Raw genomic sequence first — 19,696 nt, 5'->3', positions numbered from 1 at the left:
GCTCCCGGAGCCTGCCGGAGCTCAGGACTGCCCCGGCCTAATCAATCTGTTCTCGCTATGCTTGGCGCTCTTCTGTCTCTCGTTCTTCTAAATCCTCTGCAATTATTTCATTTTCACTCGTTTCTCTTGCCCTGTTTTTCTTCTTTTCTCATTTTCTCTCCGCTCTCTTTCAGATTAGTATCTCCTGTGTCTCTGTCTCTGTCCGGCTCGTCGTCTTTTTCTGTGGTTCTGTCTCTCTTAAGTGCGTGTGTGTGTGTGTGTCGTCTTTTCTATTTCCGTCTAGTCTGATGTGTTTCTCTGTCTCTTCCCTCTCCCCTCCCAGACACACGCGGGCGCGCGCGCACAGACACACACACACACACACACACACACACACACACGCCTCCCTCCCTCCCTCCCTCCTCTCGCTATCACCGTAGGACCCTCCCCCTCCCACTTAATTCCTTCCATCTGCGGAATCGCTTTGCGGGCCGGCTCCGCCAAGGGGGGCCCGGGTTCCTGCCCCAGGAAGGACTCCCCGCCTCCTTCCCTCGCCTTCCCCCCCCTCCCCCTCTCCCTTCTCCTATTTCTGTTCTGCGCCGGCCTTTTCCTCCGCCCAGACCCCCGGCCCCAGCCCAACCCGGTGCCTCCGCGGGCCGCCAGGACCCCAGATGGGACTGCGGGAGCTCGGGAAGACGACTGTCACCCATCTTCCAGAACGACCCAGCTACTCCAAGTATGCCTGGGGGGAACCTCCGCCCTCTTCCCCTCCTCCGCCTAACACACCCCGAAGCCCAGGGCCTTCACCCTCTCAGTCTGGGGCAGTCATCCGGCGCCTGCGCTACGCCATCGCCAGGGAACTGGAGGCAAGGCGTCTGGAGGGGACCTAGTCACCTCTCTCACCTCACCCCTGGCTCGGGAGCCATTCCGCCAGGCGTTCAAGTGCCAGGTTGGCTACCTTCCAGCTCAGTGACCTCCCCATGGCGCCTAACCTCTGCGAACAAGCCTATTTTCTCCTCTGTAAAATGGGGATGGTCAGGGTCCTTCCTCTGGGGATGTTTATGAGCTGACCAGTTTGAGTTTGGTAAGCACAAGGCATTCCATAAAAGTCAGCTCTCCACCACCCCCTCCACGAGGATTTCTCCCACTACCTGCACAGACAGCATCTGTGGGTGCTTGGACCTGAATGGGCTTCAGGAATGTGTCCCCCTTGCCCACCATGTCACCAAGAACCCCTTCGATGTTTTTGTCTCAGATCATTCGATGATGTCAAAGATTCTGTCTATCAAACGATCTGTGATTATTAATACAAATGATAGTGCTTATATCAGGTATATTTTAATATATGTTTATTTTTCAGAGACCTATCCCTTTACATTTTAAATCAGTGTTCAATCTATTTGTTTAAACAGAAGGTACACATTTGTTAGAAATACATGTAATAACTCCTGGAAATATTTGGAGTCATCTCTGGAACTCTACTACTATCTTTAAGGTTCCAAGATGGGAGGAGGAGGAATAGGATTTAAACCACAGACTTAGACTTTCCCTGGACATTTTAGAGAAAACCGTTGTTCAGAGAGGGCACATCTTCCAATTGCACAAGCAGGCAGTTGGGGAGCACAGAGGAGACCCTGAGGCACCCAGGCCCAGCCCAGAGCTCTCTGTCTCTGCCCCCCACTCTCCTTCTGGGTCAAGGGAGTCCTGTTACGTAGCAGTGCTCGCATTTTTCCCCAGTATGGGTGGCACATTCACCCTGCTTCATGGGCCAGCAGGTACCACCAGGTATAAGGCAATAAACAGGAAGCAGTGAACCTATGGAGAAGGGCTAGCTACTCAAAACCTTTCTGTCATGGTTCTCAGCCTGAAACTCTGAGTCTATCACCTGCCCAGAGAGACATCTGCTCTGGGGTTCCCTGTCCTTCAATGATTGGCTGCTGTGAGGGTTCTTGTCATACCTGGCAACCCCGCTGGTGGCCTCTGCCCATTTTTCCCCCTCCCCACCCCCACCCCTGCCCCATAGTTCCCACACAGGGCCTGCTGCATAGAAAGTAGATGATCCCCAAGTGTTTGCTAGGTGGAGGGCTGAATGGAGGGTGGGAGGGGTGGCCTGATTTTGCTCCCCTTTGAAGCCTGAATGGCTCCCTTGGTTTTGCACTTTGCTTCCTCCTCTTGCCCGCAGCACACCTGCCCAACACGTGAGCTCTGTACCCAATGAGTAATCAATAAATGTGAACAACTGACAGGCAGTTTGCCTGAGTAGCAGCTGGTTGCCCTGAGGTCAGCCCCTCAGCCAGTCCCCAAAGAGTCCCTGAAACAGCAGCTCCTGTGGGATGGGAGGTGATGGGTGCGGAGGGCCAGATGGGTATCAGGGGCCTGGGTACCAGGCTCAAAAGACCCACCCAGGCCCAAACTCTGTGCCTCCCCTCGCCCCCTCACGTACACATCAAGAAGCCTTGCATTTAAATGTCAGAGGTCCTAGCCTAAGCCTTCGCTTCAGAGAGGAGGAGGCCCCGTGGCCCAGAGAAGGAAAGCGACTTGCCCAAGCTCACCCAGGAAGCCTGATGGCTAAGCCACCTTTTCCTAATCCACTCCACATCCTCATTCCCCTCTCACTGGTCCTCATCTGGCAGTCTACTGGTGTGGCAGCTCTGGCCCCAGAAACGGAGGTAGGAGGGAATCCCAGGCGAGCCTTACTTAGGTCCCTGTCCCCTTCCCTTTCTGGTACTCGGTCTACCTCATGGTCTCCAGAATGGGACAATGGAGAAAAGATTGGATTTGGAGAACAGAGACCTGAACAAGTGGCCTTGGGCAAGTCTCTGCCATCTCTTTTTAAACCTCCATTTTCTCAATTACTGACTGAGGTGGTCAAGTGAGGATGTGAACAAGAGGACGGTGCTTTGCTAACTCTGAATAAGCCACCATTCAAAAGGGAAGCGTGGTATTAATAATTGAAACAAGAGAAATACTCAATTTATCTGGAGTGGTGGTTGAGAGGAAAAGGATGCGTGGAGGGGAGTGTTTGTCCCTAAAGTTCCCCAGACAATAGTCTGATAGATGTTTGGGGGAGTTTCAAACCAAGAGCTTTGAGCTCAGAGAAGCAAGAGGAGCAAGCAGAGGTCTCCGTGGGGGAATCAGCCTCAGTTTGGGCTTGAAAGGCAACCAGACATGAGCAGAGGAAGAAGAGGGATCTTCATGACCATGTGCTAGTTGATGCTGCTTATTTCTCTAAAGCATATAGCATGGTGACTTACAACCCTTAGCCCTCTTGAACCTGCCCACACTCCATGCCTCAGCAATAAACAGCAAAGTGCACCCTGGGAAGGCTGAGTGTTGTCTCTCCTCTGGGCCAGGGCTAGGCATTGGGTTCCTTTGGACTGTGTGTTGACACAGAAGGTGTCAGTTTACAGCAGTGATAGCAAAATGGCAAAGACTCTCCCCGCATGCGCCACTGCCCCATCCCCCCACCCAGGACAGAAATCACTGAGCGCAGAACTCTTCCCCAGACATGACTGCAGATTCCTTCTCAACACAACACTCTGTGTCACCACGAAAGGTGGAGTTGACCCAGAAGATGAAGACTATTTACTGTCTCCTCTTCCCATGGACACAGAGTCCTTGTTGCCAGGACATATAACTCGGTGACTGCTAGCTCGATTTCAGCATCTTCATGCAAGACTCTGACCGTCAAACCATGGGGGCAGCCTGACCACTCCGGGCCCCACCCACAGACTCATGACTCTTGATAAAAGAGCCACAAAAGGTGAGGGGATCCATGAACCTTAAACTCAGCCACCCATTCTGTGTCGGTTCCGAGTTGTGGAAAGTGCCTGGGCCTTTGGAGACGGTCCATTTCCCAGCTGTGACTTCGGCGAATTGATTATCCTCTGCTTGACAGTTTGCTCATGTGCAAAATCTTCTCCCTTACTTGAACCCCAGGACATAGGAAGGCATTGGATGCTCTGATGGCCTTGGCCTCTGGCAGGCCCTCAGAGGGTGCTTGCTGGGTTTCAAGGCTGGACATGTGCATGAGCATGAGGGGCACCAGCCTGGATGTCAGAAGCCTTGGGTTCTCTCACCTACCGTTGTGCATGGCCCGGGGCAAGCTGGCCGAAGGCCCTGGACATCTGATCCCCAGAAGTCATCGGAGCAGGCCTATAGGCCCCTGCTCCCTGAGGAATAGCCCTCAGAAAAGTGCAGAGATGGGTCCTTCTTCACACAGGAGCTAGAGGAAGCCATGATTCTCCTCCACTCCTTTCAATTTCCCATCACCTTTTCCTTAAAAACAAAAAACAAAAACCAAGCTATATACATTTTATCCATAGCCCCTTAGCAAACCTCAATCTGTGCAGATATCCTGGGCCCCCAGGGCTAGAAAAAGATGCCTGGTCACTCAGGACCTGTGATCAAAACGTGGTCCTGTCCTCTTGTAGAGCACTTGGGGGAGTGGCTCTGGAATTTCCATGTATTTAGGCTTATGAAGCATCTGTTTGGAAAAAGGGGATTAAAACACCCTAAAGTTGAGTGCATAGCACTCTCTACACTGTTTTGGGAAAAGTCTTGCCCATATCAAAGAATGGAGAAAGTTGGCTAATGGAGACTTTGGGAGGGGCTCAACCTGGCCCTCGAGGCACCCCTTGGCCTTTCTTGCTTACTTAGACAATCTTTCCTTGGCCACCCATGAATAAAGTCCAAACACCTACAGAGCATGATGTTCAAGGCCCTGTGGGCCTCTGGCTGTTGACCTCCTTTGTACCCTAATTGCCAGCTCAATCCACCTTCCAGCTTCTAAACCACATGTGTTCCCCCCCCCCCCGCCCCAGCAAAATGAAACAACTGGCCTTTCCCACTCATGCAAGGCCTTCTTTGCCTCAGGCCTTAGCATATGCTGTTCCCCTGGCAGGAATAGCCTCCTCTGTTAGCCTCTTGGCAGTCTGCTCTCACCCTTCAAAACCTACCTGAAAAAATAACTACCTCAAAGAAGAATTTTGTAATCATAACCCCTGTTCTTACCCTCACACCTGCCCATTCGATATTCTTTTATTCTTGACTAGAGGGTGTTTGCATGGCATTATGATGTTCATAGAATGGTCAGTCCTCCCTTCCCACCCCCTTCCACCCAGCAACACTACTGGACTATGACTCCTTTGGCTGACTCAGCACTGGAGCAGAACCTGCCCTCTGTTTACTTAAGGAGTGAGTGAATAAACTCAGCAAAGCTTTGTGGTTTGTGGACTCAGAGACAGGAGACCGTCAACTCTGATCTGGAACAACTCAGAGACTCGAGGATTGCAGAAATGCAGGGGGGCTCTGGCAAGAAGGGTCACTGTTCACTAAGCGTCCATGTCCTCTCTCCACTTCCCAGCCTCCCTTGCAGCTGGGGACAGCATGGGACTTGTTCTCAACAACGGGACAGCGAGTAGAAGGAGGGTGTCTCTAACGAGGCGGCAAGACGAGGTGTGGCTTCCCCGTGGTTTCTCTCTCCCATTCTTGAGATGGGAAGTGAACGACTCCACGACAGAAGAGGGCAGATCACTGAATCAGCGCTGCGGGAGATCTGAGGCAGAGAACCTCCCAGACTGTGATGTGCACTACAGACAAACTTTCTGCTCTTCGGCCACTGAGATTGGGGGCTTATTTGCTGCAGAAGCAGTCTGCTGTAGCTCAGCTAATGGAGGGGCTCGAAGATGATCTGGTTCAAAAACCTCTTTTTACCCATTTGAAAACTAGTAGTGAGAAGAGGATAATCATGTGGCTTCTGGCTCTATGGTTTTGAGTTGGCCCCTGAAACATTAGGGGGTGACAGCAGTCACGTCTTCTGATGTCCAATGCCAACCTTGTCCCTCTCCCTCAGCCCAGCTGCATGCAAGGGCATTAACCATAACCCTAGCTTTGTAACATTATTTTGCAATTAATTATTTATAAATGTAATCAGCCCCTGCGAACAAACCAGCCAACATAAAAACTAGGACCTTGGCAATGACTTGTATATACCTATGAGGTCTACCCCTAGCCAATCCCTCAGGCTCCCCAACCCGACATAATCACCGTCTGGAACCATTTCCTTGCTTTTCTTATTTAGAAAGTCCTGCCTCATATATGTGTATTCTAAAAATATATGTTTGCTTTGTTCTTTTACATGATTATAAGGGGGTTGTGCTGTTTGAAATCTTTGAGACTTACTTCTTCCACTTCTCATAGTACTGCTAAAGTTTAATCATATTAAAGTCGTGCCACTGTAATTCATTCATTTGGATGCTATATCCTAGCCCGTAGTGCAACTGAGCTCACCCTCCCCTCAGCCACTCTCCGGCTGATGGCTCTTGACACAGTGCACCTAGGACTCTTCCTGACATACACTCATTCATAAGAGCATCTCTTGAGTATATGCATTTGCTGCATTGTAGAATATGTAGAGGTTCACCTTTTCAAGATACTGCTAAATGTTTCCAGCATAAGAGGTCCCGTGGGTCGACACCCTCCCCAACACTTGATTTCAGACTTTTTAATGTTGCCACAATGTGTGTGCAGTTAGTCCTCTTGACACTGCGGCAGGCTCCCTGATTTCCCTGGACCTCAGTTTCCAAATCTGCTGCAGGGAGGTGATACTGAGAGGGCCTCCAAAGCTCCCAAAGTGAAGAAGACGTGGAGACTGGGTGGTGTCTGTGTGGGAGACATGAAGCCAAGGAGCAGAAAGGCAGCCTTGCTTCTGCCGTGGCCCTCACAGCAGGCCGCTACTCCCGTCTGAAGCCTGGGGACCTGGCAGGAAGGAGAGAAGGAGCACCTGACCCGCAGAGCTGGGTGCTCAGCTGGAATACGGGAAGCAGAAGCAGGCAGAACATGCGCGCTCAGGCTGGGAAAAGATTCAGACCCTCCCGAGAGGCCAGCTCCTCACAAACCCAGGCTTGGGGGGTTTTCCTGTTGGCTCCTGAAGTGATATTAAGTCAAGGATATTGTTTACCCTGGTCTCTGCCATTGATAAGACAGAGAAAAACAGCTCCAACAAAAACATTGATGCCACCAGCCCTTCCTGCCCCTTGCCTTCCTGGTTAGAGTCCTTGTCTCCTGTGCTCCTTCCTCCCTCTCCTTCCAGAGACTGTGATTCAGGCCCTGACGCCGTGTGGGATGGAGGAGTGGAGGGTGAGCTCAGTTCCCACGGTCATGACCTCCGTGGGCTCCAAGCTCCATCTAACCCTGGACCTTCTGCGTGTCAGAGCTCAAGGCTCCAGGGCAGTGGTGAGCTAGAGCGGGCTCACCCCTCTACAGTTACCCTCTGTAACGCACTGGAGCAGACTGTTCCGTGTTTACGGATTTTGTAGGCCAGTTATTAAACGCCGCTATTATTAAACATTAAATTATATAAGATTACAATTAAATTACTTTGAACACAAAGGTAGTAAATACTCAGAACTCATCAAGTCCTAATGATTTTATTATGCCTTACTGTTACCTGTGCTCTTGATAACAAGAGCATTCTATTTTCATGGTAGAAATGCTAATGGCGTGTTCCTGTGCATCTCTTCCCAGTATACATCAGTCACCTGAATCCGACCTTGAAACTGGCGGGAGTATTTATACCATGGAAATCAGTGAATGCTACAAATCAAGGATCTTTTTTTTTTTTTTTTGGAGAGCTAGTTGTTAAACATTAACCACTGCTCCTAGGCACTTCCTCCAAATCCCCCCTCTGAGGTCCAGAGAGGGCTTGAGATTTGCCCGAGGCCACACAGTGAGTCATGGGTGGTACAGAGAGGAGAGTCCAGGCCTTCTGAGGCTTCCACCACAACACACACCACACTCGTCCCGTGGGTCTGTGTTACTGTAAACTCTCTAGATATGCAGAACGCTATCTCATTTTTTCTCCATTTTTAAAGGAAATTCTTTTACAATGGCTGTGTATTATCATTGTCAAAAATGTAAGCCACCTGTGATCCCACCAGCCAATGATAACCAGTGTTAACATTGTGATATACATCATTCTAGCCTTTTCTCTTTCTCTTTTAACATTAAAGCAGATCAAAAACTTCATGTACCGTTTACGGTCTGAATCCTGTTTTTGTTTTTCAGCTCAGCAAGATAATATGCCATCTTTCCAAGTCAAGAGTTAACCTTCTCCAAAAGATTGAGTACCTCTTTCCGTGACAAGAGCTACCTTTTGCAGTCAGACAGAACTGGTTTAAATCTCTGCTCAGGTAGGTATTTGCTATGTGACTAAGGACCAGGAAAGTAACCTCTCTGTGCCTCTTCTATAAAATGAAAACAGTAATAGCCCCTATTTCATTGCATTATCCTGAGAATTAAAAGAAGATGCATAATGCTTTTAACACCGCTGGGCAGAGAGGAAGCTCTGAGTAGCTATTAACTAAGTTTTTTGTTTTGCCTTAATGTTTCACCATGGGTTGCTTTCTACCTGTTGTGTGCTTTCTCAGGAGCTGATGCTAAGCCTCAAGCAGGAACAATTAAGAGGAGTGAAATTGTGCTGAAATTGACATTGCCCAAACAGAACTCTTGATTACCTGCAAATCTGCTCCCTCCCCATGGTAACCCATGTCAGTAATCAACACTGCTGTTCCCCAGCAACCCAAGCCAAAAACTAAGTCATTACTAATTCCTCCCTCTCTCTCCCTTTACATCTAATTCATTAATAAGTCCTGTCCATGCTGCTTCTAAAATACATCCCATGTCTGCCCATCTGCCTCTGTCTTCACCGCCAACATCCCAGTCCAATCCTCTATCCTTTTGTGTCTGGATTTGTGCAACACCCTCCTCACTGGTCTTCCTGCCGCTCCTCTTGCTTCCCCCTACTCCCCCCACAATCTATTTTACACCCAAGGGCCAGAGCAATATTCTAAAAGCAGTGTAACCTGTAGGTTACAACCAGTTAGTGGGTGTGAAATCAATTTAGTGGGTCATGACCTGATTTCATTTTAATGAAACAGAAGAATTGGGACTATCAGAATACACGGCACCAAATATCTATTGTTTTGTGACATTTTTGTTTTATTTTGATACGTTTAAAAACCATGTTTGTATACATACCTGGTGTACCTGGTCATGATATAACGTATATTTCTTTCTTGTGGGTGTGTGTGTGTGTGTGTGTGTGTGATAGGCACACTTAACATAAGATCTACGCTCTTAACAAATTTTTAAGTATACAATACAATATAGTTAACTGTAGGCACTCTGCTGTATGCTAGATCTCTAGAACTTAGTCATCTTGTATACCTGAAACTTTGTACCCATTTCCTCCTCATCTCAGCCCCTGGCAACCATGGTTGCACTCTACTTCTATGAGTTTGACTGTGTTAGGTTCCTCATGGAAGTGGTATCAAGTCATATGTGTCCTTCTGAGCCTGGCCTAGTTCATTTAGCACAAAGTCCTCAACATGTATTTCTTTTTCTTTTTTTTTTTTTAAAGATTTTATTTATTTATTTGACACAGAGAGCGCGAGCACAAGCAGGGGGAGTGGCAGGCAGAGGGAAAAGCAGGCAGAAGCAGGCTCCCCACTGAGCAGAGAGCCCGATGCGGGACTCCATCCCAGGAGCCCGGGATCATGACCTGAGCCAAAGGCAGACGCTCAACGACTGAGCCACCCAGGCGCCCCTCAACATGTATTTCTGAAGCTACCGTTCTAAAACATCTATCAGATGCCACTACACTGCTGTTCAAACTTCTCCGACAGCTTCCAGCCCACTTGAACCAACCCCAGAGACCTTCCCCTTTCCCCAGGCCCTACAGGACTGCCCTGCCTCTCATCTCAGCCTCTCTTTTAGACGCTGGCCTTCTTTTCGTTCTTCTAACATCCTCGGCTTGTTTACCCCTTAGGGTTTCTTAGGTTACGAGCCAACTCCACTGCCTGGGCCACTCAGCCCCAAATATGTGCCGGGCTGCACGCTTCATACGGGCTTCACCTCAAACATTGCCTCCCTGCTCACATATCTGTTCACTTACGTATTGGCTGTGTCCCCCCACCTTCACCCACCTCCAAACCAGGATGTCAGCCCCCTGAAGACAGGGGCCTTGCCTAGCACGTGGCACACAGTAGGACATCGCTATGTGTTGGTGGGTCAGTGCACTGACCGAGCACCTAGGAGCTCTCGGTGTCTTCTCACACCTGGAAATGAGCTCGCAGCTCTCCCTGAGCACCTCCACACAACCGCCCTTGTGACCTGCTACCTAACTCACCGCCCCCCCACCCCCCCCACCCCCCGCCCCGCCGCTGCCAAAAGAGATAAGAGATGCCATAAGGTCACTGAGCGAGTACGCAGAATGAGGAGTGCGGCCACCGTCCCCTGCTGCCCCTGGGCTCCCCGGCCGGTAGCCAGAGGCTCTGTCCTTGAGCCTACCTCAGGCCCCAGTCCTGTGGCAGTTCTGGCTCTTCAGACCCTTTATCAGATGGTTTGACACCTTTATTCCTTTTAGCTTTGTTATTTTATTTTGCTTTATTGCATTTTATTTGGGCTGTATTTCATTGCATTTCAGTATTTTATAATCACAGTCCACAGCTTCTGTATTTTGGCGAAGGCTAATGATTTACTAGGAAATCCTGAGCTTTGGTCATTTTTATTCTCCCTGCATCTCCCTCCCTCCCCAGTGAAAGCTCTCTCACGCTGAGCGCCCCCCCCACCCCACCCCCACCGTGCCCCACAGGCTTGGGAAGAAGGCACTACGCTCCCCCGGGCCTTCCCCTTCTGGGTGAGTTTCAGGGTTTGCCACAGCTCCCCCATCCACCATGCAAGAGCTGATGCCCTTCCCAATGTTGTGGGCCCCAACGCCAGAGCCTCAACAAAACCTCCCTGAACCTTGGTGTTCTCATCAGTGCTTTTGGCACTGGGATCTGTGCTGTGCCTACTTCTTAAGACTGAGACAATCCAATAAAATAACAGATGTGAGCACCCTTCATGGACTCTGAGGCTCAATCTGATAGTGAGCAAGTGTGCACAGTCATGAACAGAGAGCACTCTCACTTACCCCACAGACATTCCTGTCCGGAAGCTGACTTGGCTGGTTTTGAGTCCTTTCCCCATGCTGGTCACCCTCCTCAGGCTGATACTCTTCTCTCAGCCATGCTCAGACCTGGCCCTGCCCTACCAGCCTCCCGGGCCACTAACAAGGCTCTCTGATTCCTATGGCCGCTCCGGCCTCCTCATCTTCCTCTGGATTGCCAGGTTTAGCAAAACAAAACAAATAAACCAAGAAATAAGACTGCCCAGCTAAATTTGAATTTCAGATAAACAACGAAGAAAAAAATGTTTTTCGTATAAGTATGTCCATGAAATATTTAGGACATACTTATACTAAAACACTATTCGTTGTTTATTTGAAGTTCAAGTTTAATTGGGTGTCATGTACCTTATCTGGCAACCCTACTTCAGGGGTTTCCTCGATTTGCCTTGGGTCAATCAACCTACATCACATTCTGCCTTGGTTTCGTTTTCCGAAAGGGAAACATAATTTTCAAGAAAGTTATGAGACTGAAAAAAAAATACTTGAGAAAGTCCAAAAAAGTATGACTCATATATGAGGTTGAGCAAATCTTATTCTCCCCCAGGTCTGGGGGTGGTGTCTGTGTCCTCCACTGTCCCCACCCAAGCTTCCCACCCAGGCTCTTCTACCTCTTTAAAGCCCCTGCTTGGCGAGCTTCCTGGCATTGGTCACGCCACCTTGCCTCGCTCTGTGCTCAACTGCCTGCCTGCCCCATCAGTCCCTGATGACGTCATACCTGGCACTTCATCTTCATCTTCCCCATCCTGCGGCCTGCCATTGGCCTGAGTGGCTAAGAAATGAATGATCACCTGCCTCAGTTTGCTCAGGACAATCCAGGCTCGTGCCTATTACTCCTATGTGGACTGCAGATAAAGAAAGCCTCCTTTCACTTGCAAAAGTGGACAATCCATTATATGCTGACCCATCGCCTCCCTACACTTTCAGGTCCGTGACTGGTCCTTCTCCAAGGACTGTCACTGCCACTGCCCTCTGGTCCCCCTACTCCCCCCAGCCATACTCTGGCCATGTCACCCAGAGCCACCCTGACTCTGACATTGAGAATGCAAACATCACTCTTTGACCATAACTGCTCTCCTTCCAACTGACTGGGTAATAGCCCAGCTTCTCTTACTCCCTTTTTTCCTTTTTTCCCCATCTACCTTCCAGGTCTTGGCACACCTTGTCAATCACTCTTGTAAAAATCCCTCTGGTCCCATTGGCCCTGCCGTCTCACCTGGGTGAGAAATTTCCAGGACGGATTCATTCATCACCAGCCTTCTCTGGACTGGCCTGAGCCGTCAAGAGCTGCTGGAGAACCTCACACAATCAGACAGTCTGAAGTCACTAAATGCTTGGTCTTGGCAAAGGCAGGAAGGAATATGTGCTTCTGGAGGGATGCCCTGACTACAATGTGGAGCAGAAACTGGAGGGGAGGGCCTGGCAGGCAGGAAACCAGAGAGGAGTTATTCATTCACCAAGACTTCATTGAGTACCTGCTTTTGGTCATGATCCTGGTCATCATTAAAGCTTTAATTAATTGCATGGGCCATGGGACAGTGAGGGAAGAATGTAATCAGGAGTTGTCAAGGAAGTTTGGTGGGGTATGGGGAATCTGCAAGAGCAAAGCTCTAGAAAAACACCCAGCTCTCTGGCTTGGGTCACTGGATGGTCAGGCCTCACTGAGACTGCAAACATGGGGAGAGAAGAGAAGCGAGTTTTCAGGGAGGGGTGAGGAGCCCAGCATGGACAGCCTGGGCACCCAGGCCCCAGGTGAACAGGTGGATAGGCCTGGGACTAATTGGATATGCAAGTCTTTGGGAAAGATATCTGTGCTGAGGTGCCAATGTGGGAGATTAAAGAAGAGATTAAAGCAAGATCGGACGAAAAGTTGGCTCTGCAGTAAATGATTACAACTTAGCAAGCCCATCCCATCAGACATTAGACACTTACAGACCTCACCTCATTTGCTCACACAGCCACCGTGGGACATCAGTCACATCATTTCCCAGATGTGAGGGAGACACACTGAGGTGTTAAATGACTTATCCCCAATCACACTTGGATTAAGTGGTAATCCAACATAGAAACTATTCTCATAACAAAACCCGGATTCTTTCCATGGCCTCTGAGTTTAGCAGAGACATGGGACTCTTGACCCAAACACCAACCCAAATACCCACAATGCGCCAGGGAGGGAGCTGAGATCCAAGACAGAGAGCCCTGTGGGACCTGGCACGGGCGCTTGGTAGGAGCTTTCTAAATGATGCCAGATTGGAATGTGCTAGTGAGTCCTGCCAAAGCCCATGGGTGTGGGCAGCTTGGAATCTGAGGCTGGTCAGTTGTGGTCCCCATCCACTGCTTAGGACTGGTTTGCCCCTGCATGGCCTGAGAAGATCCCCACAGTCCCACAGGGGTCAGCTCTAAGTCAGCTGACCAGAAAGAGCTGCTGCCACAGAGGGTCTCTAGAGACTAGGAGCTGAGCAGCCACCCTCTTCCATTCCCTCTGTCTGGCTGCCTCCCCTGTGTTATTGCCCTTAGCCTGAGCTGACGGTGCAAGAGACTTGATTTTGCTCAGGGAGCACATTTACCCTCTTGCAGTGGGAGAGGCAATGCCAACTCCCAGCCCCCATCATCACCCCAGCACAAACCGCTGCCCTTGGCTTGGCACAAAGCCAGACTTAGCGGAAATTCTTTCTACTGGTGGGCACGATCCAAGCAGGTCAGCCGCTCCTGACCCCCTCCATGGTGTCCAGGGGCCACCCCCTTCTCTGGGGCCTTCACGTCAAAGTCATCTTCAGTACCTGTGAAGGGGAAATAGATTTGTTCTGCAAGATGAGGTTCGACCCAAGGGAGGACTTACTGGCCTCTGGATCATTATCGTCCTCCTCATTAAAGCTTTAATTAATTGTACAGTGTGAACTTGTTTTACGAATTGGTCACTGCCCTGGGAATTCGTAATCTGAGACAAATAGACTTGTTCAAGATGCAAGTAATAGAAAAGACATTTACAAACCTCAGGCAGAATTCAGACCTACACAGATGGAAAGAATCTGAACTTAAGGTTGAAGACTGAGTTTACCTTCGATATGCCGCCAAAAGCATAAGTAACAAAAGAAAAAGCTGGATAAATCGGACTTCACCAAAATTAAAGATCTTTGTGCTTTAAAGGGCACCATAAGAAAGTGAAAGGGCAACCCACAGAATGGGAGGAAACATTTACAAATCATACATTTGATTAAGAATCTGTATGCAGAACGTATGAAGAACTATCGTCACCTATTAACAAAAAGACAAATGACCATTTAAAAAAAAAAATGGGCAAAGGACTGAATAGACATTTCTCCAGGGGCACCTGGGTGGCTCAGTTGGTTAAGCATCAGACTCTGATTTCGGCTCAGGTCATGATCTCAGGGTGGTGAGATCAAGCCCTGCATCGGGCTCTGCACTCAGTGGGGAATCTGTTTAAGATTCTCTCTCTCTCCCCTTTTCTTTTGCCCCTCCCCACCTCCTCTCACACACACTCTCTCTCTCTTAAAAAAAAAAAAAAATCAGTAGACATCTCACCAAAGAAGAGCAACAAATGGCCAATGAGCACATGAGGAGATGCTTCATATCATTAGTCATTGGGAAAATGCAAATCAAAACCACAATGAGATACCACTTCACACCCGCTTAGGATGGCTGTTTTTTGAAAAAGGAAAATAACCAACATTGGTAAGGATGTGGAGAAACTGGGGGTGGGTATGGAAAATGGTGCAGTTGCTGTAGAAAACAGTTTGGCGGCTCCTCAAAGACATAAACACAGAGTTACCATGTGACCTGGCAATCCTAGGCAGATGCCCCAAAGACCTGAAAACAGGGACTCTGACCAATAGTTGTCCACACCTGTTCACAGCGGCACTCTTCCCAGTAGCCAAAAGGTGCAAAGAACCCAAATGCCCATCAGCTGATGAATGGATAAGCAAAATGTGAAGATCACCAAGCCATGAAAAGGAATGAAAGGGATGAAGCACGCTACAACGTAAACCTTGAAACGTTCTTGTAAGCGCAAAAAGCCATACGCCAAAGACTTCATTGTGCATGATTTCATTAATACGAAATGTCCAGAAGAAGCAAATGGATAGATATCAAGAAAGTGGTTTAGGGGTAGCCAGGGGCTAGGGAGAGCAGGGGCGAGGATGGGGAGTGATTGTTAATGCGTGTGGGGTTTCTTTTCCAGCGATGACAATTGCCTGGAACTACAGAGGGGTGATGGTTGCACACATCTGTGACTACACTAAGAAACCACTGAATTGTATACCTTAAAAAGATGAATGCATGTTTGTGGATTATATCTCAATTTTTTAAAAAAGCTTGAGTGTGCACTCCCAGGTCTTGGAGGGACCCATTCTCCAGTGCTCCCGTAGGGCAAACTCAGACTCTTGCTTGTTGCCTCCATCTTGGGCTGTGTCGAAGAAACAGGACAGCAGGGGGGCTGGAAGGAGGGTGCATGGAATAGGAGCCCTCTCGAAGTAGCTTGAGCCAAAGGGAAAATTTGCCAGGTAGATGCAGGAATAGCTCATGTTACCTGAGGGGTGGCAGGGCGGGACTCTGGAGGAGTGAAAACAGGAAGGGAAAGCTGTCAGGACCCAGGGCAGGCCCCCTCCCAGCCTCCCGCGGAGCACTGCCCCAAGCCTCACCTCGGCTTATGTAAGAATCCTCATGACTGCCCTTCAAAGGTCCTATTTACCTCAAGAGCTCAGCACTGGCTAACATCTGACCCTGACCATCTATACTCCAGTTCGAGGAGACATAATCTGATTGGATCAATCCAGCTTCTGGATTGATTCCCCCAGGGTCAAAAGTCCACCCACAGTCCCATCAGTTGGACCTCAGAAGAGGCTGGGGGACGTGGGCCACTCCTTCGGTAATCTCAGGATGCTTTGCACTGCTAAGCGGTGGGACAGGCAGGGCTGAAGAACCCCGGAGCCAGGGACTCAGTCAGTCATGCTGTGTCTTTCGTCTCTGCTTCTCTCTGTGTGTCAGCTGGTGCTTCCCATGTGGCTTCCAACAGCTTCGGATCTACACGCCTTCAAGAAAGAAAGATGCTTCCACTTTCAACATGATGAGTCCCAGAGAAGAACCCTGGTTAGCCCAGCTTAGGTCACGGAGAAGGTCAGATCAACGGGACCCCGGGGGATGAGTAGTAATCTGGCACGGCACTCCCTCCATACACACGTGAACGGGGTTGGGACAGTTCCCAAGAAGAGAGAGGGATCAGAACAGCAGGTGTCTTCTAGAAGGTCTATAGAACTTGGAGGTTGGGGACAGGGTAGGACCACTGCCCTATCTGTTCATTATGTGAGGGTATCTTAGAGGAAGGCAGGAGTTCAGGAATGTTTCCGTGATAGAAGTGTTACCATCTGAGTTGCAGGGCTACCAGAACAAAAGATTAATAACCGTCTCAACAGATCCTGATAATCCGGGGAGCATCGAGGGAAGCTTTCACCACTAAAGCTCCATAATATACACATTTGTTAAGAACCTGGCCCACGCCGGGTGCTTTCACTTTCCCAGAATGCCTCCAAATGAGTTCTTTTCCCTGTTTTTCAGATAAGAGAAACTGAGGCTCAGAGGGGTAAAGTCCCTCATCCCAGTGGAGCAGGATTCACTGGAGGACTTCTGACTCCAGCTTGAATTCTTTCCATTGTTGTGTACTGCTTCCCTCTTTGCAGACCCCTGAGGTGAGGAGAGGTCAGGGCTGGGGCTGGGTGTGGGGCCTTGCTGAATGTGGCCAGACAGGAGCAGCCTAGACCTCAGGACTATAGCCACAGGGCACGTGGCCATCGCGGGGCACTCCAGAGCTCCCATGGGAACTGCTGGGGTGGGAGGCAGGCAGAGTGTTTGTGTGTCTGGGAGTTCACATCCTCCAAGTAAACACATCCATGAGGGAACCAGGGCGCCTCCCTGTGACTGAGACCGTTCGACTGGCTTCTGAGCAGTAAACTGTAGCTGACCTGGAGACACCGGCTGATACTTCCGAAGAAACCCATCTGAGGCTCCACCACCTCCAAGATGCCTGCCCAAGGACCTCCCCCAACCCCCTACTCCAGATTCGGAGCCCTTCTGTGGCCATCATGTGGGAGATGAGAGGCCTGGCGGTGGTCAGCGTGCTCCGGGGAAGTCTTGGAGGAAATGCCATCACTGTTTACACATCCCCGTGGGACTCAGATTGAGGGCAGACGAAACAGATGTGTCCTGGAAGCCCCAGAGAAGACATAGGAAGATTCCAACCCGATGTGATGAGAGACTTCCAGTGGTTAGAGATGTCTCCAGGACAAAGGTGGGTTGCTGGGTGAAGAGCATTGGAGGTATACACATTGAGACTGAATATCACATTGGAGGACAGATGAGGAGCAGTGTAGGTGGATTATGCTAGGTGACATTCTTAGTCCTCTCCCAGCCCTGAGCTTGCAGGTTTCTGTAGTCTTCCTCTTGGAAGCTTTATTTCCATTCCATTCCTTTTGTTCTAGAGAATACTTATGTGATGAACTTCGCCATTTGCTTCCCAGGATCCTCCCCACCCTCCCAGCATTCCAGAACAGCTGCTCTTCTGTTCTGGTGGGACCGGCCCCACCTCAGCACTGGGGGGAGGCCTGGGTGAACCTCAGCCAAGGAGCATGAGCCCATCTCTTAGCCCACCTATCACTGTGGTGGCTGGGTGGGCAGTAACTGAAGACAAAGGCAATCAGGACCGAGTATTCTCCTGGACACGGGTTTCATTTCATATGTGGGCATGGAGGACCTCAGCAGGACAAGCCTCAGTGCACCCCAGGACTGTGGTGCACCAGCTGTGGGAAGGACTGCTCCCTCTCCCAGCGGGCAGGACTGAGGAGGCACACACTTGGGGTAACAGATACACTCAGCGCCCTCCCCAGAGCCCCTGTCCCGTTGCCAATTGCCAACTCTGGTTTTTTTGTTTGGTTTGGTCTTGTTTTTTTGGTCTGAGGCTTTTTTTGGCTGCTGGAGCCTACTGTGCCTGCTCTCGGCACAGGCCAGAAGTACCAGGGCCACTGGGTGGGATAAGTGATACATGGTTCTACACTCTTCCCCAAAATTCCTCAGTGGCCTTGCACTCCAGTTCTCTAATTGTCTAGATAACCCTTGATGGACTATTTCCCTTCCCAAGTCAGTTTGCCATTTTCCTGCTCGTGTTTCCTGGGATCACGTCCCAAATAAACTACTTAATCTCACATCCTCGGCTCAGGATCTGGGGGAAATCGAGCCTAAGTACCCAGCTTGCTGCTGACAGCCATCCTGAAGCCTTGTGAGAGCTCGTGTAAGGATGAGACCAGGACCATAGAAGAAGGTGGGGCAGGAGAACAAGGCAAAGTGGGTCCCTGGGGACATCGATGAGCTATGGGATCCACACTTGCTGAAAGTTTGCCTTTTCTCTAAACATTCCATTTCTGTGAACCACACGTTTTCTTTCTAGTTTAAGCCAGCTTGAGTTGGGGCTTCTATCACTTGCACCCAAAAGCATCGTGGGTGATCTAATTCACAACAAGGAGAGCCCCCAATCATGGCCTTGGAGGTTGGGGTGGCAGACAGTGAATGTTGGGTGAGACAGGGAAAGAGCATGCTGTGGAGGTCAATGTCACGTGGACCCTTCAGCTCGGCCACCCAGCAGAGCCGCTTACTTGGCCTCTCCTAGGCTTGCTTCTTCCTCCCCGAAACAGGATGGTGTTACCAGGCTTTCAGGATTATGGATAGTTTTGAAAAAAATAACACTTGAAAAGTAGCCAGCACATAGCAAATATTTAATACACGGTAGTTATCATTGATAATAGGAGAAGGAGGAAGAAAGGAAGGAGAAGGAAGAGGGGGATTTCATCTTGCCCTTGGACTGGTACAGATCAGAGTTGGGAGGGAAACAGGGATTGGTCTGGCCCGACCAGAGAGGAGGCTCTATCTTAGGACTCACAGGAGGTGAGGAGAGCCGGGCACAGCTGCAGAGCACCTTCTGAGCACCAGGCACGATTCTGAGCCCCTTTTCCCTTGTTCATTCCTTTCATCATCAGGAAAACCCAAGAGACACACACTATTATGACCATCACTCACTGGTCTGCAGAGAAGGAAACTGGGGCACAGAGAGGTTGAGTAACTTGCCTGAAGTCTCACAGCAAGTGTGTGGGCAGAGACGGATTGGCACGCAGGCACACCCCGCTCCTAACCTCTGTGCTCTCCTGACTGCAGCCCCAAAATAAGGGCATCCCTGCAGATGTTGAGTGGCTTTAATTACAGGACGGGTTCTCTCCCACAGGCAACGCAGATTTACTGGTACAGGCCTGGCAACAGTGAGAACATTGCATAAGCCCCTGGTCACTGGTGAAATGGCTGTGGAATCATTCTAGGAACCAAATTTTCATCCCATCCTTCCCATGGGAACAAGACCTCCTGTGTAATTTCCAGTGGGGAAACCAGAGAGCTGGGAAGCCGTTTTTAACCCCACTGAGAGATGAGCTAATGATGCAGGAGAAAAAGTGGAGGTTAAAATAAACTCTAAGAAAAACTCGCACATGTTTGTGAGGCCCTAAACTGCTGTCGTAAGAGGCTGGGAAACCTCCCTCTCCAAAGAAAGCAGACTTTGACTCATCTTAAGATGGCTTAAGGGCTGAAGGAATACCACAAGGCCCTTCAAAAATGAACCCCAGGAGAGGAGATAGGTGTTCTCTCAAGTTTCAAGTC

The 19,696-nt window shown here is 49.8% G+C and overlaps 1 long non-coding RNA gene across 2 annotated transcripts; it reads left to right on the top strand.

Annotated features, from left to right (window-relative positions):
* Window positions 1–20: 20 nt before the first annotated feature.
* On the top strand, window positions 21–19,475 carry LOC145722191 (uncharacterized). 2 transcript variants are annotated; one of them, XR_014146285.1, is made up of 6 exons: window positions 21–715; window positions 8,047–8,171; window positions 15,995–16,123; window positions 16,562–16,692; window positions 16,951–17,291; window positions 19,272–19,475. It is a non-coding gene; the product is annotated as an uncharacterized LOC145722191 (long non-coding RNA). The 2 variants fall into 2 exon arrangements; XR_014146284.1 differs by having other exon boundaries at window positions 16,562–17,291.
* The last annotated feature ends 221 nt before the right edge of the window (window positions 19,476–19,696 follow it).

Source organism: Leptonychotes weddellii, chromosome 6 (assembly GCF_054177405.1).
Source record: "Leptonychotes weddellii isolate Sample4059 chromosome 6, ASM5417740v2, whole genome shotgun sequence".
NCBI classification, from domain to species: Eukaryota; Metazoa; Chordata; class Mammalia; order Carnivora; family Phocidae; genus Leptonychotes; species Leptonychotes weddellii.
The sequence above is the reverse complement of the archived record's forward strand: the minus strand, read 5'-3'. Positions and strand labels throughout refer to the sequence as shown.